Below are 25,176 nucleotides of genomic sequence, written 5' to 3'. Positions count from 1 at the left end.
GTATTTAACACTCATAAGTCATAGAATAAGCAGTTGTTTTTTATTAAAAAATTAAATGTTTTGCTTATTGAAGATTTATACAAATTTTGTGAACTTGAATTCTTAAAAAAAATTCACAGTTCGTTTCCATTGAGAATACTTTTCAAATCTAGCATATTGAAATATTAGAGGTCCAATTTTATTATTTTCTGGGATTTTAGGAATAGCCAATTTATATAAGAATTTATCTGTACAATCCAATCAAAAGAGTTCTTTTATTCAAAATTTATAAGCTATATTATTATATTTTAATACAAAAAGAAATAAAAGCCCTTCTGATATAGATGCAAATACAGCAAATAGATGCAAATAGAGCTTATAACTTCCATTCTAAAATTTCAGTAATGGTTAAGAGTGAACATAGAATTATAAAACTCGCTAATTTGTATCAAAATGCTATTCTTTTCCCAATGGGTATAATTTGTTGATTTGAGTTTAAAATAGATAGTTGGAAAGACTAACAAACCAGATGTTCTGTCATCCTTTGCCAATAGAGATGAGATCTCTATAAACTTTAAATTTGTTCACAAAACTCAACAAATAATCTGAGTATAAAACCAAATTCCCAATGGGGAATAACTTAATGGTTATAAACAAGCTCAAACCAAAGTCAACCTAGTCAAAATTCAAATAAGAAAAACAGAAAGTAATAAAGTTCCCTTGCAGGTTTGGATTTACCTCTGGGAGCCAGGAAAATATGGGCCTAATTGGCCCTTGAGGTGCACTTCCTTGGTGACAAAATGTACTTGGCTCTAGTAGGTGAATTCATCTTGGTGGAACCTCCAAAAATGTTAAAAGATAATTTTCATGAAAAGATAAAAAAAAAAGAAACCACTCTCATGCAGATATAAAAACACACACATTAAGGATTTTATTTTACTCCATTCTCATGAGCGAATAGGCAGATGTTATAATCAGTTCATAAGAAGTAAACAAATGTTGAAATGAATTACAAATAGGGATAAACTGGAGTTTCTCTTCATGGGGAGGTGGGGAGAAAAATCAGTTAAATCACTATCAGGGAGTGGCACTGTGGTGTAAGCTGCTGCGTGCAGTGGCAGCATCCCATATGGGTGCCCTGTTCAAGTCCTGGCTGCTCCCCTTCCAATCCAGCTCCCTGCTAATAAGCCTGGGAAAGCAATGGGGGATGGCCCAAGTGTTTGGACCTCTGCACCAACGTGGGAGACCCTGACAGAATTCCAGGCTCCTGGCTTCTAGATGCCTCTCCTAGATACTATATGAATGACCTAAAGAAGTTTTCTTTATGAAGATTTGCTTACTTATTTTAAAAGGCACAGTGTGAGAGAGAGAGAGAGAAAGATATCTCTCATCTGCTGGATCACTCCCCAATGGCCAGAGTCAGGCCAGGCCAAAGCCAGGAGCACAAAACTCCATTTGGATTTCCCAGTAAGGGGACCAGGTAATTGAACCATCTTCTGCTGCCTTTTCAGGTGCATTAGCAGGGAGCTAGATTGGAAGTGGAGCAGTCTGGACTCCAAACTGCTCCAAAATGGGACGCCAGTGATGCAAGTAGCTGCTTAACTCACTACACAATCTCAGCCCAGCCTTGGGCAGTTTTCTAACTCAAACCTCAAGTTCTTGTTATAGAACTTGGATATATTAATAGTCATTATGATGGATATTTACAGGATTAATTCAACTAATATATGTATATGCAGGAATAAAATAAAGTACAATATTAGTGTGTAGCTGTCCATAGTGTGTAACACACTGTAATATTAGAAAGTGTGTTAGTGTGTGTAACACAAAGATGAACACCTTCATTATCTTAAAAAGCAGAGCTAGATTGGTGGCTTACTATTTTTTTTTAAAGTGTATCTACAGTTGATCACTGACATCATAGATAAGAGTGTTAATTATTAAATTAACAACAGAAGTCACTGTGCACTTACTCCCCATGTAGGAACTCTGTCCTTAATGAATTTTGCTATGAGAATTAACTGCAAAACTTCTTTTCAAACAGTACTTTATACATTGTGTATGTGGGTGTGGGTGCAAACTGTTGAAATCTATGTAGTATAGAGTTGGTCTTCTGTATAAAAAGTAAAACTAAAAATGAACCTTAATGAAGAACAGGATGGGAGAGGGAGTAGGTGGGACAAGAGTGGGAGTAGGAGGGTGGGTATTGGAGGAAGAACCACTATATTCCTCAAGTTGTACCTATGAAATATGCATTCATTAAATAAAAGCTTTTAAAAAAATTGGCAAAGGACACAAATGGTAGAACTCCTATGTAAGGAAGGCCATGTTCAATCTTACTAAATATTTTAAAGAGAAATTAAATTTTAAATTGGAAAAACAAAAAACAACAACTATGTCCACAGCTTGGGATACCCACAGGGCATACTGGAATCCCTGGGCATGAGTCCCAGCTCCAATTCTGATTCAGCTCCCTCACACCCTGGAAGGCAGTCAGGTGATGACTCAGGTATTTGGGGCCCTGCAACCTACATAGGAGATCAGGAATGAGCTACAGCATTCTGGCTTTGGCTCGCCCAGTCATGGCTTTTGTGGGAATTTACAGATGAACCAGTGTATAGAAGATCTCTTTTTCTCTGCCTTTCTGTCTCTCTCTTGCCTTCTCTCCCCCTCTCCCTCTCTCTTTGTGTCTTTCTCTGCCTTTCAAATACAGTAAATAAATAATAAAATTTTAAAAAAGAAAAAAAGTATGTTTATGAGTAGCCTTAGGAATTGTTTTAAGTTGGAGATTCTTCTGGCCCATTTCCTGAATCTGTAAATCTGTGTGTCTAAAGTAAGGAAGTACCCAGGAAGACTTGATGCACATTGTCCCTGGGTACCTCTTTAAGGAAAAACTCATCCTGGTTGTAGTGGATGTAGGGACAGGAGTTCTCCGTTCTAGTTTACTTTTCTCACAGATTTAACAAATCATCCTAAGCAAGATACTTTCTTTTCTATACCTTCTTCAACTACTTGTAAAATGTAGATAGTAAGTAATTCTTCCTTGCTATAAAATACTAAGTGAAAATTCAGTGACCAAATCTATTGCTTTTGTCCCAGGTGAGACTTTTGAAGTCATGACCTACAAGAAAGAACGAAGGAAGGAAGGAAGGAAGGAAGGAAGGAAGGAAGGAAGGAAGGAAGGAAGGAAGGAAGGGAAAAAAGAGCAAGAGAGTCAAAATTTGAAAAGGAGTAAAACAAAGAGCAAATATGTTTGGTAAAAAGCATGAAATCATGAAATTCTGTTTGAAATGAGGTGAGGTATGTACAAACAAACTGAAAAAGGCAAGAGTCAAGCAAAACAGACATGCAGCAAAAATATGGGCAGAAAAGCTGCTGAATACTCAATGTCATGTGCCTATTTTGGGAAGTAGGGAAGGAACATACTCAAAAAAAGAGAAGGAGTTAAAAGTATCAAAAGTCAAAAATAAAATAGGAATGAATACACAAGAGTAGAAAACTGAATGTCAAATGCAGGAAAAGGAAGGCAAAGGGGTTCTGGAATTTGTATCTTACCTAATTATTCCCTCAAGATCTATGAGAAAATAAAATTCTGCTGAACAAAAACTAAGCAGAATCTCTGAAGGGAAGAGCGCAGAATCCAGAACCTAAAGGGCAAATTGTAGGGGGGAGATTTTTTAAGTCAGTAACTATGCACACAAGGAGTTTTGTTGAAGGAAATTTGATTATAAAGTCACTAGGGATGATTTTAGGTTTTTCATTGACTCAGATGCCAGAATGAAAGGTCAGCTTTCAGGAATAAATCAATTTTAAACAAACTTGGAAAAAACATTTGTGAAGAAATAAAAACTATTACTGTTATTAAAATAAAATATGGAGTTTTTAAATGAACATATTATGAAGGTACTTCAAAAAGTTCATGGAAGAATGGAATTAAACAATAAGTGCAAAAAATTAAAACCCATACATGCACAGTTTTTTCATAATCTGTATTTTTCATGAAGTTTTTGAAACTCTTCACATTTATAATAAACTGATAGGAAAATAATATAACATATAAAAATCTGGAAAAAAATGAATGTGAAAAAATTTTTTAAAGTACAAAACATCTCTTGCAAGCTAATTTAAGATAGGTTGTGGCCGGCTCCGCGGCTCACTAGGCTAATCCTCCGCCTTGCGGCGCCGGCACACCGGGTTCTAGTCCCGGTCGGGGCACCGGATTCTGTCCCGGCTGCCCCTCTTCCAGGCCAGCTCTCTGCTGTGGCCAGGGAGTGCAGTGGAGGATGGCCCAAGTGCTTGGGCCCTGCACCCCATGGGAGACCAGGATAAGTACCTGGCTCCTGCCATCGGATCAGTGCGGTGCGCAGGCCGCAGCGCGCCGGCCGCGGCGGCCATTGGAGGGTGAACCAACGGCAAAGGAAGACCTTTCTCTGTCTCTCTCTCTCACTGTCCACTCTGCCTGTCAAAAAAAAAAAAAAAAAAAGATAGGTTGTATTTGTCCTCCTTGAATTTTTTTCTTGCTCTGGTCCAAACAGGCAGTCATGCTTTCAAATGTCCATTTTCAGAAGAGTTGTGTAGCTGGCTTAGTTTAAAAGTGAAAGCTGCTTATACTCAACATACTCTTTTTATCTTTTGTAAAAGCCAAATTTATTCAAAGATACTATGGCAGGAGTCCACAACTGAGAAGGGAGAAATGGAAGCCAGAAAGAGAGCCACCAACTATGTCTGTTGGTTTTCAAATGTTCTAAAGGGCTTTTCTAGGCAGAAAGGACTGCAGAACTGCAAGTACTTAACAACAGTTGTGCCTTTAGTAACATCCAGTTCATTCAAGTGAATGTAAAGCTAGCTTTTCTTAATTCATTAAACACAACTTGGAAATCTAAGAAATTTACTTTATTGAGATTTTCTAAGTTATGAGATAGTTCACATTTACAAAATAAATGTATATATACAAGAGTCTTCAAACATTTTTTGAAAAATGCATATTATTAAAAAATTACACATGGATTTCCAACATTTTAGCACCCAAATAAACTTATCTTTTAATTCCATTTCTATGAACTTTCTGAAGCACCATCCTACGTGTGTATATGGACATATATAGTAATACATAAAATACAAATAAAATAGGGTTGAAATGATAATAAATACTCAGGTAGCCACCCGCTTAAGAATAGGAATGTTAATTTTGAAACCCCTAGGCCCATTCCTGATCACACCCTTTCTCTGCCACTTCTCTTCCAGAAATAACTAACCTATTTTATATTTGTGCTTGCATTACCCTTGCTTTCCACAACAGTTTTGTCTACATATGTGTTTATATATTCCTAAACCACACTATTTAGTTTTTCATGTTTTTGAACTTGAATGGTATTAAAATTTATGTTTGTCCATAATTACCTTTTTTAAAAATCCAACATTGTATTTTTAAGATTCTTCTAAGTTACTGTGCCTGGTTGTAGTTCACCCATTTTGCAATGCTGTATAATATTCTACAACTTGGATAACTAACAATATATATGTCCATCTTCTGACAATGGACATTTAGGGGAGCCAGAGCTATGGCACAGCAGGTAAGGCCACTACCTGCAGTGCAGGCACCGATGTGGCCACCAGTTTGAGCCCTGCCTGTTCCACTTCCGAACGAGCTCTCTGCTGTGGCCTGGGAAAGCAGTAGAAGATGGCCCAAGTCCTTAGGCCCCTGCACCCTCGTGGGAAGACCCGGAGGAAGCTCCTGGCTCCTGTCTTCAGACTGGCATAGCTCCAGCCATTGCAGCCAATTGGAGAGTGAATCAGCAGATGAAGGACTTCTCTCTCTCTCTCTCTGCCGTTCCTTCTCTTTCTGTGTAACTCTGACTTTCAAATAAATAAATAAACACTTTTTGTCTTTTTTTGCTATTACAAAAGAAGGCTTTTATAAACATTCTTGAACATACCTCTTAGTATATACATGTAATAATATTTTTAGGGTAAATACCTATGAATTGAGTTGTAAGCTATTCCTAATTATGTTCCAAAGGATTCTATCATTTTATATTCCTTTAAGCAGTGTGGTCATTATCCTCCTCAACACTCAGTATAGTTAGACTTTTCATCATTACCAACCAACTGGGTGATAAATATGCTTTATAAATCTCATTAATTCTTTAATGAATGTTCAATTAATTAATATACTCAACACATTAAAATTCCTTAAACAGTTAACCTCCCATTTACAAATAAATTTGAGTATTATAACTATATTGACAAATTTAAGATATATGATTATCTGGGGCACTTCAAACCACTGACAAGGCAGACTCGCAATGTAACAAGCAAAATCTAGTTTTTATAACAATTATAAATCTAATGAGTCAAACGCATACATTTATCAAATCAAGGTTCTCTTAAATATTCCAGCACTATACAAATTTAAGTAATTCTCCTACACTTCTCAAATTAAAACCTTAAGTCTAACGAAAATTACCTTAAACTTTTCTGCCATAAGGAAATGTTAATTTTTGAGTAGTAGGTGTGTTTACCCTGATTGTATGAGCATATTGAGATATCACATGGTAGCCAAAAATATGTATAATTTTTCTATGACAGTTAAGAATTTTAAGTTAAGAATTTTAAGTATCTTGTAAGCTTTTAAATATAAATCAAGGCTAACAGATAAAATTCTCTAAATTTTCAAATACAGAAAATAACCAAAATAATAGCAACATTTACAAAGTTCATATCAAACTTAATCCACCATTATTTTGAGTTTGATTTACTTCATCATTACAAATTGACTTGTCGCCGGCACCGCGGCTCACTAGGCTAATCCTCCGCCTTGCGGCGCCGGCACACCGGGTTCTAGTCCCGGTCAGGGCGCTGGATTCTGTCCCGGTTGCCCCTCTTCCAGGCCAGCTCTCTGCTGTGGCCAGGGAGTGCAGTGGAGGATGGTCTAAGTGCTTGGGCCCTGCACCCCATGGGAGACCAGGATAAGTACCTGGCTCCTGCCATCGGATCAGCACAGTGCGCCAGCCGCAGCACGCTGGCCGCGGCGGCCATTGGAGGGTGAACCAACGGCAAAGGAAGACCTTTCTCTCTGTCTCTCTCTTCACTGTCCACTCTGCCTGTCAAAAAAAATAAAAAAATTTAAAAAAAAAATTGACTTGTCTAACTTGCAGTATATATATTCACAGCCAAGCTAATTCAGAGATGTTAAACTGCTTTATAGTTCATGGGTAAGAGATTTGAGTCCATAATCAATCCTGGATTTTACCACTAGGATCATTCTAGCCAAAGTTCTAAACCAATCCATGGGCCGGCGCCGCGGCTCACTAGGCTAATCCCCCACCTTGCGGCGCCGGCACACCGGGTTCTAGTCCCGGTTGGGGCGCCGGATTCTGTCCCGGCTGCCCCCCTTCCAGGCCAGCTCTCTGCTGTGGCCCGGGAGTGCAGTGGAGGATGGCCCAGGTGCTTGGGCCCTGCACCCCATGGGAGACCAGGAAAAGCACCTGGCTCCTGGCTCCTGCCATCGGATCAGTGCGGTGCACCTGCCGCAGCGCGCTGGCCGCGGCGGCCATTGGAGGGTGAACCAACGGCAAAAGGAAGACCTTTCTCTCTGTCTCTCTCTTCACTGTCCACTCTGCCTGTCAAAAAAAAAAAAAATTAAAAAAAAAATTTAAACCAATCCATGTAGTCTTTATTGGGCCTTCTGCTGGCCCTATTAATGTGCAAGGTTTCTGCTGCATAATAAATTGCCCCAAAACTTAAATTGGGCATAAAACAATAATCATTTTATCATACCTAATGATTTTTTTGTTAGAAATTCAAGCAGAGATTTTCTAGATAATTCTTCCATTCCATATGGCTCTGACAATGATGTTTGGTGGTATTCAGTTAATGACTGGGGGCTGGTCTGGAAGGTTCAAAACAGTGTAACTCACTTTTCTGGGGTATTCATATGAACTGTTAAAAGGTTGGGCTTAGGTAGTTATCTCTTCTTATAAACTCTCCTGAAGAGTAACCAAACCTCTTACATGGCTATCCAGAGCTCAAAAAGGAAATGTTTCAAGAGGCCTTAACAAAAGTCCCTAGGCTTTTATGACAGTGTCATAAATTCCAAGATATTTCCACCTTAGTCCACTATTCAAACAAATCACTAAATCCAATATAGATTCAAGGATTGAGGAATTTATATCTCTCCATATATGACAGGGATGTCAATCTATTGCAGCCATCTTTCATCCACTGCAGTTGAGTTTTGTTTGTTAAGTTAACTGACAACACTATACTCACGCTGACCCTCTAAAATTTAGCTCCCCAGGAAATCATACGTTCCTAGCACCTTTCAAATGTATCAGTAATTTTTACTGTAAATGTCTTAAGGACATTTGAGGAAATAAGATTCAGTACTTCCCACCAAGGTTACAGCTAATACTTAGCAAATATTCATTTAATACTCTCCACTACTACCTGTGATATGGGTTATAACACAATTTAAATTTTGCCTTTTATCTGACTCCCCAGTGAAGATTTTTATCATTATACTTTTATTTTTGGGGGAAAGTTTAGTTTTCCAGATCCTACAGTGTTAGCATCAGGATGTAGTAAAACATTAGAGACATGTAGGACTGGAAGAAGAGATACGACCTAGCAAAGGATTTCTATTTTCCAGGCAGGCAGCAGAATTACTTGACTTAAAGAACTGTTCAAGGGTTGGGAATAGTGGTTTCCAATACCTAGCAGAATGAGCCAGTAACTTAAATCTGGGTGTCTAGAGGGACTCTGGGAGCTTAGTGAGTTCCAATAATGACTGATAATGAATGAATCCCCGCCTCATTAACCTGAGGTTCAGAATTGAATTGCAGCTGGCTTTAAAAATAATAATAATATGGTATTTCTGGCTGACCTAAGCTTGTGGACAGATTCATATTGGTCTTAGCTGGAGCCTTTATACTTTTCAAGAATCCTCTTTCACTGTCACATGTGAAAACACCCTGTCTTGTGCTGCTTCCCACCCAAGAAGTGATTACAACAACTACTATTCTCCTCAGGGCCTCTACTTTCTCATTCTCAATTGAATGCCCTGTTTCTTTCACAGATAACTCTCAATTTCCTGTGCATCTGTTCCCCAAATTTACCCATGTCCACATGCCCATATGCATTCTTCCCTAATTAGTACATACCTTCCCTTTTGAGTTCCAGGTCAACATATTCAATTCAAAGTTGGATTCCACAAGCAGCTGAGATAAAAATGATTCAGGAGAGTGACCCACCTTAAATAGAAAAGTAAGGGAAAACTTGAGTAAGGTGCCAGTTGAGACCTGACAAAATGAGTTAGCCAGAAAAAGAACAGAAGAAAGAGTGAATCAGACAGAGAAAAGTAAAAGCCTGAATTTGCAGAGTTGAGTTGTCCTAGAATATTAGAGGCCAGTATGGTTGGAACACCATGGGCCAAAGGGAAAATGGAAAAGGTTGACACTGGAAATACAGACATCACACAGGTTATATAATGCTTTAGGCCATGGATATAGCAGGTAAAGCAAAGTGAAATTATATGTTAGGGAAAAAGTTCATGGTCAGAACACAAATTAAATGGTCATATGATATCGCCACTTAAATAGTGCAATGCCTAAGAAAAATTCTGAATTGGAGATGTAAGCTTCAAAATCATCTACAAATGAGAATGAAAGGTGAAAACACTGGAAATTGATGAAGTTATTAAGGAAGAAAATGTATAAATAAGAATGGGCCAAGCACTGTACTATAAGTCTTCAATATTTAGAGAGAAGGTAAAGGAGGATAAACCAGCAAACATACTGAGACAAAATAGCTAGTGATGAAGCTGAGAAATCAAGAGATCATGGTATTATTTATGATGACTGAGGAGTATATTCAAGGAGAGGGTATTTTAAGTATTTCAAAAGGTAGCAAAGTGGGTAAAGTCGCCATCTCCTGTGCCGGCATCCCATATAAACACTGGTTAAAGCCCCGGCTGCTCCACTTCCAATCCAGCTCTCTGCTATGGCCTAGAAAGCAGTGGAAGACAGCCCAAGTCCTTGGGCTCCTGCACGTGCATGGGAGACCTGGAAAATCTCCTGGCTCCTGGCTATGGAATGGAGCAGCTCCAGTCGTTGTAACCAATTTGGGAGTAAACCAGCAGATGAAAGACCTTTCTCTCTCTCTGACTCCTCTTCTCTCTCTGTGTGACTCTGACTCAAATAAATAAATAAATCTTAAAAAAAAAACCTGCTGTGGTGCAGCAGGTTTAAGCCCTGGCCTGAAGTACCAGTATCCCGTATGGTCGCTGGACCCAGTCCCGGCTACTCCTCTTCTGAACCAGCTCTGTGCTATGGCCTGGGAAAGCATCGGAAGATGGTCCAAGTCCTTGGGCCTCTGCACCCACATGGGAGACCCAGAAGAAGCTCCAGGCTCCTGGCTTCAAATCGGTGCAGCTCTGGCCATTGCGGTGGCCATTTGGGGTGTGAACCAGCGGATGGAATACCTTTCTCTCTGTCTCTACTTTTCTCTGTAACTTGTCTTTCAAATAAATGAAATAAATCTTAAAAAAAAAAAAAAAGTTGGAAAGAACCTGAACTTGATGAAGACAGAGAAGTATCTTTTAACTCTGGCAGCACTGGCATCTTTGGTGCCTCTGACAAGAACAGTGCCAAAAACTGATGAATGTAGAAACCAGAGTGCACTGAGTTGAAGAATCAATAAGTGAAAAATAAAGATAATTTTTAAAAAGTTTTACCGTGGGAGCCAGTACTGTGGCATAGTTGGTAAAGCTGCTGCCTGCAATGCCAGCATCCCATATGGGTGCCGGTTTGAGTCCTGGCTGCTCCACTTCCGATCCAGCTCTCTGCTATGTCCTGGGAAAGCAGTAGAAGATGGTTCAAATCCTTGGGCTCCTGCACCCATGTGAGAGACCCAGAAGAGGCTCCTGGCTCCTGGCTTCAGATTGCTGCAACTCTGGCGACCAACCGGGAATGAACCAGAGCAGATGGAAGACTCTCTCTCTCTCTCTCTCTCTCTCTCTCTCTGCCTCTTCTCACTGTGTAACTCTGAATTTCAAATAAGTAAATAAATCTTTAAAAAAAAGTTTTACTGTGAAGGGAGTCAAAATGATGGTAGCTACAGGATGACATGCTGAAGGCATGTATTTCTACTTTCTGTTACTTTTACCTGAGAAGAGCTTCTTGGGACAGAAAAGGTTTATTTTAGCCTACAGTTTGGAGGCTACACTTTAGGACTGGGTGGCTCCATGGCTTAGTGTCTGGTAATAGCTCATCATGGCAGGTGCAGAGGAACAATTACATGGTGTACCAAGAAGCAGAGAGAGCAAGCAGCTATGCAGAATTTTAATTGAAATAATAAAACTTCTGATGAGAACCTTTGATGAGGGAGGATGCTCCAAGGGCATGCCCTCAATGACCTAAAGACCTCCTACCAGCCCTACTTCATAGCTGCCACACTTAGATCAAGTCTCCACCCTTAATTCATTCATCATTAACATTAAAATGAGTTTAAATATCTGATGAGTTTGGGAGATAGAAGTCCTACTCAACCCATAATAATACATATGTACATCTGTACATATTTATGTGGATAGGAGAGAGAAGGGGTAATTGAAAGGATGAAGCCCTGGAGGAGAGTGGAGATAGGAAGAATCAGGAACACAAATGGGAAGAGGCAGAACATCTCCATTCTTAGAAGAGGGAAGATGCAACTCAATTCACAATAGCTAAGATAAGGAAATGAACCCAAACGTCATTCAACTGAATACTGGAAAAAGAAATTATGAGATATGTACATCATGGAATATTACACAGCAGTAAAACAAATGAAATCCTGTCATTTGCAACAAAATGGATGCAACTGGAAAACTTAGTGAAATAAGTCAGTCCCCAAAGGACCAATACCTAAATACTGCAACATGAGACACTAGAGACAATCATTGGAGTAATATGAGAATGGGTATTTTGAGGAAGCTTATCCCAAATAGAGATAAACAGAGATGTGAAATATGATAGAACTGTTTCTAATAGTCTTTGAAAGGAAGGTGAGACTTTAGTTCTAACTTTAAGGCATCAATATGTTAGTTTGCTAAAAATGCAGAAATGAGGCAAGGGTTCACACTGGTTTTCCTGAGATGGATTAAATAACGAAATTTTAGTTTCCCACTATTTCTATTTAAAGCTCTCTACCCTCTCCCCACTGTTGCTGCCTACTTAGGGATCTCATTTTCTTTTCCTTGGGCGTTTTCAGAAACCAGCATCATTATTAGCCATGGCCACATCAACTAAGTCCTTTGTTTTCCCACCATGTCAATTTGCATCACTCTTTCTATCCATGATATGCTTTCTCACCCCAGCATGCCTTTGTACTTGCTCTCTTCTCCTGAATTATCCTTTCTCTCCTTGTTTGTAAGGTAACAATCTTCAATTTGGAAGATTCATTTCAAGTGCTATCCTTTAATGCCTATTCTGATCACTCCCACCACTTTCATCTCATAAGCATTACAATTCCTTGTCTGCGATTCTGCTAGTTTGCAGAAATTGTTTCTATTTATCTCCCCAAAATGCTGTGAATTCCTTGATACAAGAGTTATTTCTTGTACGTTTATAGCCACAGTGCTTTATATATAGTTATTACTGAGAGTTTGTTCAATGAATGATGTAATGTATCAAATGACACATCCATATATGGTTTTTCACCAAAGGTGTATCTGAAATTTTTTCCTCTTTTCTCATTAACATCAAAGGAAGCTGGTCCCCTAATTCCCTCACATGTTCCATTACCACATCCTTATTCTTGCATATTTTATGTATCCAAGGGACATCATCAGTTTGCTGATTTCCTTATTTACCTCCTCACACTGTTTCAGCTAGCTTACTTTCTCTGTTGTCAAGTACTCAGATTTTAATGATTCACCCACAATATCACTATCATGCTTCTGTTGCTTCTTGCAGATATTTCATTATTTGTACCAGCTCTTCCCATCAATTTGAATTGCCAAATCTTCTCATTCAGTCTCTTGTCCAGCAGGTTACTGTCAGATTGCACATGCATAAAAACAAAAACCAAACCAAAACTTTTAATGAAGGAAATATTTTTCTAATATTCCATAATTTTCAAGATCATTATAAAACAGCCAAATCAAATCTTAGAAATTACTACTGATTTGGGCTCATTGCATATTTTAGACAAATGTCTTCTCAGGCTGTTTGAGTCTGTTCTTTTAGTTACATATGTAAAGTTCAGAGAATACAGATAGCTCTTTGAATGATATACCCTTTAGAACCTTATGAAAAGTGTGTGGTCTTTACTCCTAGAAAAACTATACTTTCAATTTTTGTTTTATTTCAGAAATTCAGAGATCCAAATTTAAAATTCCCTGATTAGCAGTTCTGTTTTTGCTAGTCTGTGTTATTTTATAATTTCTCTGAAATGAAAATGAATTGTGTTGAAAATATCCATGCTATGTGCTATGCTTAAAGGATCTTACACAGTAAATTCATTAGGTAGTAAAGTTGTCAAAGATCGACAGATATTAGATTAGAGATTACTGTAGGAAGGAGACATTTAGCCTAGCAGTTAAGACAACCCCAACCCACATTAGAGTGCCTGGGTTCAAAATGCCAGAAGGCAGAGATGATAATTCAACTAATTGGGTTCTAGTTAACTCTCATGGGAGACCTATTCTCAGTTTTTGGCTCTGGCCACAGCCCAGCCCTGACACTGTGCATCTGAGAAGTGAAGCAATGGATGGGAGAAATTTGTCTGTTTCTTTCTCTATCTCCCCTCTCTTTCTGCCTTTCAAATTAGAAAAAAGAAAACCAAAAACAAAAAAACAAAAGTAACACAAATTGCTCAGTTTTCCCATCTGTAAAATGGAGTAATTAATATTAATCGTCATTATGCTGTATAGAGTAATACTTGGAAAATTTAAGAACTGTGTATTTTCTATGCTCCCTCTGTGTAGTCTTTGTTATTTCTTCCTTAGTCTTGAAGCAGATATAATGCCACAGCTGTTTCTTCAGCTATTCTGTTTTTTGTGAAAGAACACCTGCTTAGAATATACCTAAGGAGTCATTTCTTTGTTTTTTTTGATAATTAAAGCACTGTTATGGTGATGGTTGACATCTGGATTCACTTTTAAAGACTTTGCTATATTTTTCTGGCTCCTAGGAGACTCATGAAGTATAATGCATTAGATGGAAATGTGGTGAAGTGCTTCATTTTGCAGTGGCAATTTTACTCTTGCTTTATTATTTCCCCACTGCAATGAGTAAGAGCTGCCACTATGTTGCTGCTGCCTAGATTAGAGAAGCCAAGTTAAGATCCAAAAATTTAATATGCCATATAATGCCTGATTTATTTTGATGCTAGCTTTGATTTGAATTGATAAACTTACTAGAGACTACTGCACAGAATCAATATACAGAATTCAAAATTTTTTATAAATTGCTTTTGAAATAATTTCTTTTGGGAAACATGAACGTCTAACATCTTTTAACTATTTGTATAGTAATAGAGAAAGAGAAACTCATTAAGTATTTCAATATTATATGTGATTTCCTTAAAAGCTATATTTCTCAACCTCCACTCAATAATAGCTGCTTTACTTTCCTAGGGTTTACTTCCCAGTATTATATACCTTTGTTTCAGATGACTGAAGATTACCTCAGTATTTTCTTAGCCAGTTATTCACAAGTGATAATGCCTCAAATGAAGAAATGTGTACCAGTCAGGGCTCATTGCTGAAAGTAACAGAAGCTGATTCTGGCTGAATGAGTTCAGAAATTTGTAAAAAGGAGAAGGGAGAACTGGCCCAGTGAGTAAGCCACTGACACAACTTACTACTATCCTACTCAATACTGAATGTCACTGCTGCAACTACCTCTGCCCTCAAAGGCCTTCACTAAACTAGGGGTTCAATCTCACAAACACGGCCACTCCAAATGGCAGATGCCTTTACTAGTAAATTGGTTTTCTTATTTTTTTTTATTTTTTTATTTTTTGACAGGCAGAGTGGACAGTGAGAGAGAGAGACAGAGAGAAAGGTCTTCCTTTTGTCGTTGGTTCACCCTCCAATGGCCACCGCGGCCGGCACGCTGCGACCGGCGCACTACAACCAGCGCACTGCGCTGATCCAATGGCAGGAGCCAGGTACTTATCCTGACTTATCCTGGTCTCCCATGGGGTGCAGGGCCCAAGCACTTGGGCCATCCTCCACTGCACTCCCGGGCCACAGCAGAGAGCTGGCCTGGAAGGGGGCAACCAGGACAGAATCCAGCGCCCCGACCAGGACTAGAACCCGGTGTGCCAGCGCCGCAAGGCAGAGGACTAGCCTAGTGAGCCATGGCGCCGGCCGTAAATTGGTTTTCAAAAAGACTCCTTCCTCTCTGAAATGACTAACTTCCAAATAAAAGTCCTCTACAGATGTGCTGAATATAAAAAACCTAGGTCACATGTCTGTACCCTAGCTTTGAGGGCCTGGAAACATTTTCAGAGTTTACCTCAGGAAAGCAGCTCTTAACATTGGAAATTCCCTAAACATAACAAAGATGTTTAAAACATCATGCATTGCCAGAAAATAATAAAATAGTTACTGCAGAATCTAATTAATTTTGGTTGAGTATATGCTATGTTCCATGGTCTTTAAATTACATTATTTAGTCACACAAACATAAATATTTTAGCTCTATTTTAATGATGGCAAAACTGAGGCTCAAGGGGGTGACCATCGTCCTGGGATCATTTTGTTGGTGAAATGAATTCATGTCCATTTTTCCTTTTAAATTCTTCCTTATTTTACAGTGTAACTCTATTTCCCAATTTCTAATTTATTTATAAGTAGTGATGTGCCAAGTAGTGGGGTGAGAGGACAATAAATGTATTAGTTCTGGAGCTGGCAACAAGAGGGGCATTTTCTGTAATCAAACTGAAAAGCAGTAACAAAGAAGAGACTAAAAATATGTTTGTCATCATGTGACATTAATTCCAAATAATATCAATGATCAAATATTGCTTCTTACTTACGTGAATTCTTCATTACTCTTTAGAACACCAATGTATATGAAAAGCCTCCAATGTAATTTTCAAGTTTTTTAACAAAAGCTTGTTTAGAACTTGTAATTGAAGTATCATAAACAGTCTTGCATTCTTATAATACACCATAATAAAGCCATGTACCACATGATGTACTTAAACACCTATCTTTGAACATGGTTTCTATGAAAAAAATGAATTCAAACATTTATTTTGGAAGGACATCTCTCCTAACTTCAGCAATGTAAGCAGGTTTTTCTTGTTTATTATTTTTTTTTCTGCAAATCTTCTAATAGCATCAGAATCTCTGGTAATGAGGCAGAAGTTCCTGCAGAGTTTATTTGGCAGTAGAGGCACTCTGGGCAAAGTGGACAATGATAGAGGAGGAAGACAGGTCCTAGTAATTTTATGCAATGGATAAGGAAAAGACACCTCTTTCAATGGTGTGAGATAGTAACTGTTTAGGTGAATCTTCAGGAGTAGGGAATCTGAGAGTCTGAAGGATTGCTTACAGCATCACCAAATTATATGCTGAATTCTTTAATTAATCAAGTGTTGAAAAATAGAGAATTAGCTATAGACTTTTCTCAGTAAGACAGGAAAACTAATCTAAATATAATCTTCCAAGTTTATAGGTTTTACTGTAGGTTAAGAATGTTACTGCTGTCATCTTTTTCCCTACAAATGTAGATCTGCAGTTTGGCAAGATTAACTGACTTATACAGCAGAGTCTAATTTTACATCAATTGAAAAACTAGGTTGCATATAACCAAAAAGTTATTGAAATAAAAGCAGATATTGGGCCGGTGCCACGGCTCACTAGGCTAATCCGCTGCCAGCTGCGCTGGCACATTGGGTTCTAGTCCTGGTTGGGGCGGCGGATTCTGTCCCAGTTGCTCCTCTTCCAGTCCAGCTCTCTGCTGTGGCCCAGGAGTGCAGTGAAGGATGGCCCAAGTGCTTGGGCCCTGCACCCACATGGGAGACCAGGAGAAGCACCTGGCTCCTGGCTTTGGATGGGCACAGTATGCCGGCTGCAGCACGCCGCAAGAGCGGCCACTGTGGGGGGGTGAACCAACGGAAAAAAGGAAGACCTTTCTCTCTGTCTCTCTCTCTCACTGTCCACTCTGCATGTCAAAAAATAAAAATAAAAAAGCAGATATTTATAAATGGAATATTATACCAAAATTATTGACTACTATTTAATAAATTAATGAAAACAGTAACCCTTGAAAAGTTTAGGATTCTCCAGAGAAACAGAACAAATTTAAATATATAAAATTTAATTATATATAAAAGGACTTCAAAAAGTTCATGAAAAATCTAAAATTTAAGTTTTGGGTGTAAAAAATTTTTGAAATTCATGCAGTTTTTTCCTTTTTTTAACACTATTTCAGAATAGTTTTAAATTTACAAAACAAAAAGTTGTAAGGTAGCAATACAGAGTTTTCATGTACTACTCATCCAACTTCCCCTATTAATGTATTTGTCACAATTAATAAACCACATCAGCTTCCCCTATTTTGTTTTATGTTTCTTATCCCTCTTACTCCTCTCAGCCTCTGGCAGTCAACATTATGTGCTCAGGTTGAATTTTTTTTTTTTTAATTTTAACCTTCATATACAGAGAGAACATTGCAGTATTTGTCTTTCTGTGTCTGACTTATTTCAGTCAACATTATGTCCACCAGCTCATCCATTTTACTTCAAATGATAAGATTTCCATATTTGTAGCTGAATAGTATTCCATTTTGTATATATAAATTTTTGTTAATACGTTCACCTGATGATAAACACCTTAGTTGATTGTATTTTGGCTTTTGTGAACAGTGCTGCTATAAACATAGTGGAGCAGGTTATCTCCAATAAAATGAATTCACGTCTCTTGGATACACATACACACACACACATATATATATGTATATATATAATATATAAAGTAGCTGTACTGCTGGATCACATGGCTGTTCCGTGTCTAGCTTTTTTTAAAAAAACAAAACTCATCTGTTTTCCATAGCAGTTGCACTAATTTACATTGCCACCAAGTAGTGTATGAGAGTTCCCTTTTCACTATGCTCTCAACAGCATTTGTTACTCTCTATCTTTATGATAATGCCAGTTTAACAGGGTTGAGGTGATATCTCGTTGTTTTATTTGCATTTCCCTGATGGCTAGTGATACTGACCACTTTTTTTCACCATTTCTTTATATATATATTTACTTAATATAGATTAAAATTGAACACACTGATCTCAAATAAATCCCAATTGTCCATAGGTCCAAATGTATTTAAAAGTCTATTGAGAAAAAGATGTTAAATTGTGGAAAATGTAGACTATCTCTACCTTTCTGCAGCAGGATTAAACTAAATAAGAAATATCACTGCTCTAGGTAATTTTTTAAATTAATTATTTTTTAAGGAATACAAATTTCATTGTACAATTTTAAGAACTAGTTATTCTACCCATCATACTAGCCCTCCCACCCATACTCCCACCCTTCCAACTCCTCCCTCTCCCCTTTCTAGTACTTTGTACATAGAAGACCAACTCTATACTAAGATTTCAACAAGTTGCACACACAAGCACACACACACAAACTGTTGAGAACAAGTATCACAGTTAACTCTTATAATACAACTCACTGAGGACGGAGGTCCTGCATGGGGAGTTAGTGCACAGTGACTCCTATTGTTAAACAATTAACACACTTATGTAGAACATCAGTGACCACCTAAGGCTCTTGACATAAGCTGCCTAGGCTATGGAAACCTTCTGGATCCATAAACTCCATCAGTATTTAGACAGGGCCGTAAGCAAAGGGGAAGTACATCCTTCTTTGATGGCTACTTCCTTCCACTGGGATCTCACTCACAAAAATCCTCCTTGTAGATTATTTTCCCCACAGTTTAACCACTTTTTGACATATTTGTTGGACATTCTTATTTGTTCTTTTGAGAACTGTCAATTCGGGTCCTTCACCCATTTCTTACCTGGATTGGGTTTTATGTTGTTGTTGAGGTTTTTGGTTACTGATAAATTCTGCATATTAATTTTCTGTCAGATAAGTTGCTTGTAAATATTTTCTCCTATTTTGTAGGATGTCTCTTCATTATTTTTTTGATTTATTTATTTGAAAGTCAGAGTTACACAGAGAAGGAGAGGCAGAGAGAGAGAGAGAGAGAGAGAGAGAGAGAGAGAGGTCTTCCATCCACTGGTTCACCTCTCATTTGGCCACAATGGCCACAGTTGCATCGATCTGAAGCCAGGAGCTTCTTCCGGGTCTCCCACGTGGATGCAGGGGCCCAAGGATTTGGGCTTTCTTCCACTGCTTTCTCAGGCCATAGCAGAGAGCTGGATCAGAAGTGGAGCAGCTGGGACACAAACCGGCACCAATATGGGATGCTGGCACTGTCGGTGGTGGCTTTACCCACTGCGCCACAGCACTGGCCTCAAGATGTCTCTTCATTCTATTGATGGCTTACTTTTCCAGGCAGAAGCTTCTGAATTTGATAAAATCCCATTTGTCTAGTTTTGGTTTTCCTGCCTGATTTTGAGGTCTTATGAAAAAAAAAAAAATCATGACCTACAATAAGGTTTAGAAGTGTTTTACTATGTTTACTTCTAGTAATTTCATAGTTTAGTTCTTACATTTAGGTCTTTGATCCATGTGTTTTTTTTTTTAATATTATTTAAGTTATACAAGTTTCATGTATTTCATATATACAGATTTAGGAATATAGTGACACTTCCCCCCAATCTCCCTCCCACTCATGCTCCAACTCTTCCTTCTCTTCCCTCGTACATTCCCACTCTTAGTTTTTAAAAAGAACTCTTCTCAGTTTACTTAATGACATACAGTTAACCCTACATTAAGTAAAAGAGCTCAATAAATAGTATGAAGAGAAAAAATAAACTGTTCCTCAATGGAAGAGACAGGGCTGTAAACAATCATCAAATCTGAAAATGTCTATTTCACTCCAATACATTACATTTCTTTTTTATTTTATTTATTCTTTTATTTGAAAGACAGAGCTACAGAGAGGCAGAGAGAGTGAGAGAGAGAAAGGTCTTCCATCTGCTGGTTCACTGCCCAAATGGCTGCAATGGCTGGAGCTGGGACATCGGAAGTCAGGAGCCAGGAATTTTTTTAGGTCTCCCACAACGGTGCAAGGGCATAAGGACTTGGGCAATCTTCTACTGCCTTTGCAGGCCACAGCACAGAGCTGGATTGGAAGCAGAGCAGCCAGGACTCGAACTGGTACCTAAATAAGGGATGCTGGCACTGCAGGTGGTGGCTCCACCTGCTATGCCACAGCATGGGCCCCTCCAATAAATTACATTTCAAGTACTCTAGTAGTTACCTCAGATCAGTGAAAACATGTTATCTGTCATTTGGGGACTGGCTTATTTTACTAAGTATAATGGTTTCCAATTGCATCCAATTTGTTGTAAAAGACAGGATTTCATTTCTTTTTCTTTCTCTCTCTTTTTTTTACAGCTGAGTAGCATTCCATAGTGTACATATAACATAATTTCATTATCTAGTCAACAGTTGATGGACATCTGGGTTGATTCCATATCTTTGCTATTGTGAATTGTGCTGCAATGAACATGGAGGTACAGATGACTCATATAATGATTCCTTTTGGTATGGGTAAATTCCCAGGAGTGGGTTGGCTGGATCATATGGTAGATCTAAATTATTTCTAAGGTATCTCCATACTGTCTTCCACAGTGGCTGCACCAGTTTACATTCCCATCAACAGTGGACCATGGTACCTTTCTTTTTACCCACAGAACCATTCTAACTGGAGTGAGAGGAAACCTCATTGTGGTTTTGATTTCCATTTCCCTGATGGCTAGTGATCCTCAGCATTTTCTCAAGTGTCTGTTGGCCATTAGAATTCCCTCTGTTAAAAATACCTGTTCAAGTCCTTTGCCCATTTCTTAACTGGATAGTTTGTTTTGTTGAAATTCTGGAGGTCTTTAGAGAGTCTGGATGTTAACCCTTTATTAGTTGTGTAGTTTGCAAATATTTTCTCCCATTTTGTCAGATGCCGCTTCACTTTGCTCAGTGTTCCTTTAGTGGTGCAGATGCACGTTTGATGTAATCCCATTTGCCAATTTTGGCTTCGATTGCTTGTGGGGTCTTTTCCAACAACTCTTTGCCTATGCCAAGGTCTTGCAGAGTTTCTCCAATGTTCTCTAGTAATTCCATGGGTTGTAGATTTAGGACTTTGACCCATTTTGAGTGTTTGTGTGTGTGTGTGTGTGTGTGTGTGAAAGGGGTAAGGTATGGGTCTAGTTTCATACTTCTGCATGTGCAGATCCAGTTTCCCCAGCACCATTTGTTAAAGAGACTGTCCTTGCTCCAGAGGTTGATTTCAGTGCCTTTGTCAAAAATAAGTTGGTTGTAAATGCATGGATTGATTTCTGGATTTTCTATTCTGTTCCATTCATCTACAAGTCTGTATTTGTGCCAGTTTTCATTATAACTGTCCCATAGCATCTCTTGAAATCTGGTATTGTGATGCCTCCAGCTTTGTTGTTGTTGTATTAGACTGCTTTAGCTATTCAGGGTCTCTAGTTTTTCCATATGAATTTTAGAATCATTTTTTTTCCTAGATCTGTGAATATCATTGGCATTTTGATTGGAGGGGTCACAATAAACCTGCAAATTTCTTTTGGTAATATGGATATTTTGATGTCGCTGATTCTTCCAATCCATGAACATGGAAGCTTTTTCCATTTTTTAAATGTCTTTTTCTATATCTTTCTGTAGTGTTTTGTAATTTTCATCATTGAGGTCTTTGACATTATTTGTTTTTCAATTCCAAGCTATTTAAATTTTTTTTTTTTTTGGAACTATTTGAATGGGACTGATCTTAAAAGTTCTTTCTCAACCATGATTTGGTCTATGTAAACAAAGACTATTGATTTTTCCACGTTGATTTTATATCCTGCCACTTAAACAGACTCTTTTATAGCTTCCAATATTCTCTCGGTAGAGTCTTTTGGATACCTTATACATAGAATCATGTCATCTGTAAATAGGGATAGTTTGACCTCCTCCTTCTCAATTTGTATCCTTTTGATTTCTTTTTCTCACTTAATGGCTCTGGCTAAAACCCCAAGCACTATATTAAATAGCAGTGGTTAGAGTGTGCACCCTTGTCTGGTTCTGCATCTTAGGGGGAATGCTTCCAGCTCTTCCTCATTCAATAGGATGTTGGCCATGGCTTTCTCATAAATTGCCTTCTGTTGAGGAATATTCCTTCTATATCCAATTTGCTTAAGGTTTTCATCATGAAAGGATGTTGTATTTTATCAAATGTTTTTTCTGCATCTATTGCGACAACCATATGGTTTTTGTTCTTCAGTTTCTTAATGTGATATAACACACTGATAGATTTGTGAACGTTGAAACATCCCTGTATACCATGGATAAATCCCACTTGGTCAGGGTGAATGATCTTTCAGATGTGTTGCTGGATTTGATTAGCTAATATTTTGTTGAGGATTTTTACCTCTATGTTTATCAGGGATATTGGTCTATAGCTCACTTTCTCTGTTGTATCTTTTTCAGGTTTAGGAATTAAGGTGATATTGGCTTCATAGAAAGAATATGGGAGGATTCCCTCCCTTCCAATTATTTTGAATAGCTTGGAATTAATTCTTCTTTAAATGTCTGGTCAAATTCAATAGTGAAGCCATCTGGTCCTGGGCTTTTATCGGGAGTGTCTTTATTAGTGATTGAATTTCTGTTTGGGTTATTGGTCTGTTCAGGTTTTTTATGTCTTCATCACTCAAGTTTGGTAATATTGCATGTGTCTAGGAATCTGCCCATTTCTCCTAGGTTTCCCAATTTGTTGGCATACAGCTCATTGTAGTAATTCCTGATGATTCTTTTTATTTCTATGGTATCTGTGGTTACATTTCTTTTTCATCTCTGAGTGTAATGATTTGAGTCTTCTCCCTCTTTTTTTCTTTTTCTTTTTTTTGTTTTTGGTTAGTTGGACAATTGCTGTATCAATTTTATTTTTTCAAAAAACCAGCTCTTCATTTCACTTATCTTTTGTATTTTTTGTTTAAATTTTGTTTATTGCTTCTCTAATTTATTTACATTTTTCCTCCTACTGATTTGGAGTTTGATTTGTTGTTTCTAGGTTCTTGAGATGCATTGATAGCTCATTTATTTGGTGTCTTTCCAATTTTTTCACATAGGCACCAAATTGCTATAATCTTTCCTCTTAACACTGCTTTTGTTGTGTTCTATAAGTGTTTATATGATGTACTGCTGTTTTCATTTGTTTCCAGAAATTTCTGATTTCTGCTAGAATCCACTGTTCATTCAGGAACATGCTGTTCAGTCTCCATGTGTTTCCATATGATCTGAAGATTCTTGAGTTGTTGATTTCCAGCTTCATTCCATTGTGGTCAGAGATGATGCACAGTATGTCTTTTTTTTTTTTTTAATTTGCTAAGACTTGCTTTATGGCATAGCATATGGTCTATCTGAGAGAAAGTTCCATGCACTGATGAGAAGAACATGTGTTCTTTAAATGTAGGGTGAAAGTTTTGTAGATATTACTTAAGTTGATTTTGTCTATAGTGTAATTAGCTTTGTTGTTTGCTGATTTTCTGTCTAGTAGATCTGTCTACTGATGAAAGTGGGGTGTTGAAGCCCCCATTACTATATTTTTTGACAGAGTTATAGACAGAGAGAGAGACAGAGAGAAAGGTCTTCCTTCCATTGGTTAACCCCCCAGATGGCCGCTACAGCTGCAGCGGCACCCATCTGAAGCCAGGAACCAGGAGCTTCTTCTGGGTCTCCCACGTGGGTGCAGGGGCCCAAAGAATTGGGCCATCTTCTACTGCCTTTCCAGGCCATAATAGAAAGCAGGAACAGCCAGGACTAGAACCGGTGCCCATATGGGATGCTGGCACTTCAGGCCAGGGCTTTCACCAGCTGTGCTACAATGCCTCCCCCATTATTATTACATTGGAGTCTACATCTCTCTTTAGATCTATTAACATTTCTTTTAAATAGCCAGGTGCCCTGTGATTGGGTGCATATTTATTAACTATAGTCACAATATCCTGTCAAATTGGTCCCTTAATCATTACATAGTGCCCTTGTCTCTTTTAACAGTTTTTATTTTAAATTCTATTTTGTCTGATATTATGATGGTAACACCTGCCCTTTTTCGGTCTCCCTTAGCATGGAATTTTTTTTTTCCATCCTTTCACTTTCACTTTCAGTCTGCATGCATCTTTGTTGGTGAGATGCATTTCCTGTAGGCAGCAAATAGATGGGTCTCATTTTTTAATCCATTCAGGCAGCCCATATCTTTTAACTGGAGAGTTGAGGCCATTTACATTCAAGGTGACTGCTGAAAAGTAAAAATTTGGCCCTGCCATTTTTTCATAAATATCCCTGTTTATGTTGGATTTCTCTTGTACTTCTACTGGGAGATTTTTTTGTCTTCACCTTCTTTCATAATGATGAGCATGTTTCTGTGTTTCTATGTGTAGCACATACTTAAGCATCTTTTTTAAGACTAGATGAGTGGTGAAAAATTCTTTCAATTTGTTTGTTATGGAAAGTCTTTATTCCACCTTCATTCATAAATGAGAGCTTTGCAAGGTACAGTATTTTGGGTTGACAGTTTTTTTTTTTTTTTTTCCTGAAGTCTTAGACTATATCTTACCATTCCCTTCTAGTCTATAGGGTTTCTGATGAGAAGTCAGCCCTGAATCTAATTGGAGGTCCTCTGAAAATAATCCGGCATTTCTCTTGTGCACATTTTAGAATCTTATGTTTTACTGTGGAAAGCTTGACTACAAAGTGTTGTGATGAAGATCTTCTCTGGGCATGTATGTTAGAAGTCCTATGTGTTTCCTCTACTTGGATATCCTTTTGTTTCTCCAAATTGGGGCAGTTTTCTGTAATTAGTTCACTAAATAGGCCTTGTAGTCCATTTCCTCTTTCCATGCCTTCAAGAACTCTTAAGACTTGTATATTGTCTCATTTGATAGTAACCCATAAATCTCCAACATTGTTTTTAAGTTTTCTATTTTCTTCTTCTTCTTCTTCTTTTTTTTTTTTTTTTTTTTGGTCTGATTCTAGTATTTCCAAAGATTTGTCTTCTAGTTTTGATATTCT

At 38.0% G+C, this 25,176-nt stretch overlaps 1 long non-coding RNA gene across 5 annotated transcripts in view; it reads right to left on the bottom strand.

The window, feature by feature from the left end:
• Positions 1–25,176, bottom strand: part of LOC103348812 (uncharacterized) — a 47,392-nt gene that overhangs the window by 17,423 nt on the left and 4,793 nt on the right. Inside the window, exons 2-4 of one of the 5 annotated variants that reach the window (XR_016231467.1) lie at positions 9,141–9,230; positions 3,535–3,626; positions 718–819 (exon numbers count right to left, since the gene is read on the bottom strand). This is a non-coding gene — a long non-coding RNA (uncharacterized LOC103348812). Of the gene's footprint in view, positions 1–717; positions 820–3,534; positions 3,627–6,104; positions 7,083–7,116; positions 7,602–9,140; positions 9,231–25,176 lie in introns of those variants that run through there. The other 4 variants (XR_016231470.1, XR_016231469.1, XR_016231468.1 and 1 more) reach the window with 4 other exon arrangements.

This window comes from Oryctolagus cuniculus, chromosome 3 (assembly GCF_051225735.1).
Source record: "Oryctolagus cuniculus isolate XC-2025 breed Fujian yellow rabbit chromosome 3, ASM5122573v1, whole genome shotgun sequence".
Classification (NCBI taxonomy): domain Eukaryota; kingdom Metazoa; phylum Chordata; class Mammalia; order Lagomorpha; family Leporidae; genus Oryctolagus; species Oryctolagus cuniculus.
This window is presented reverse-complemented; position numbering and strand designations above follow the sequence as displayed.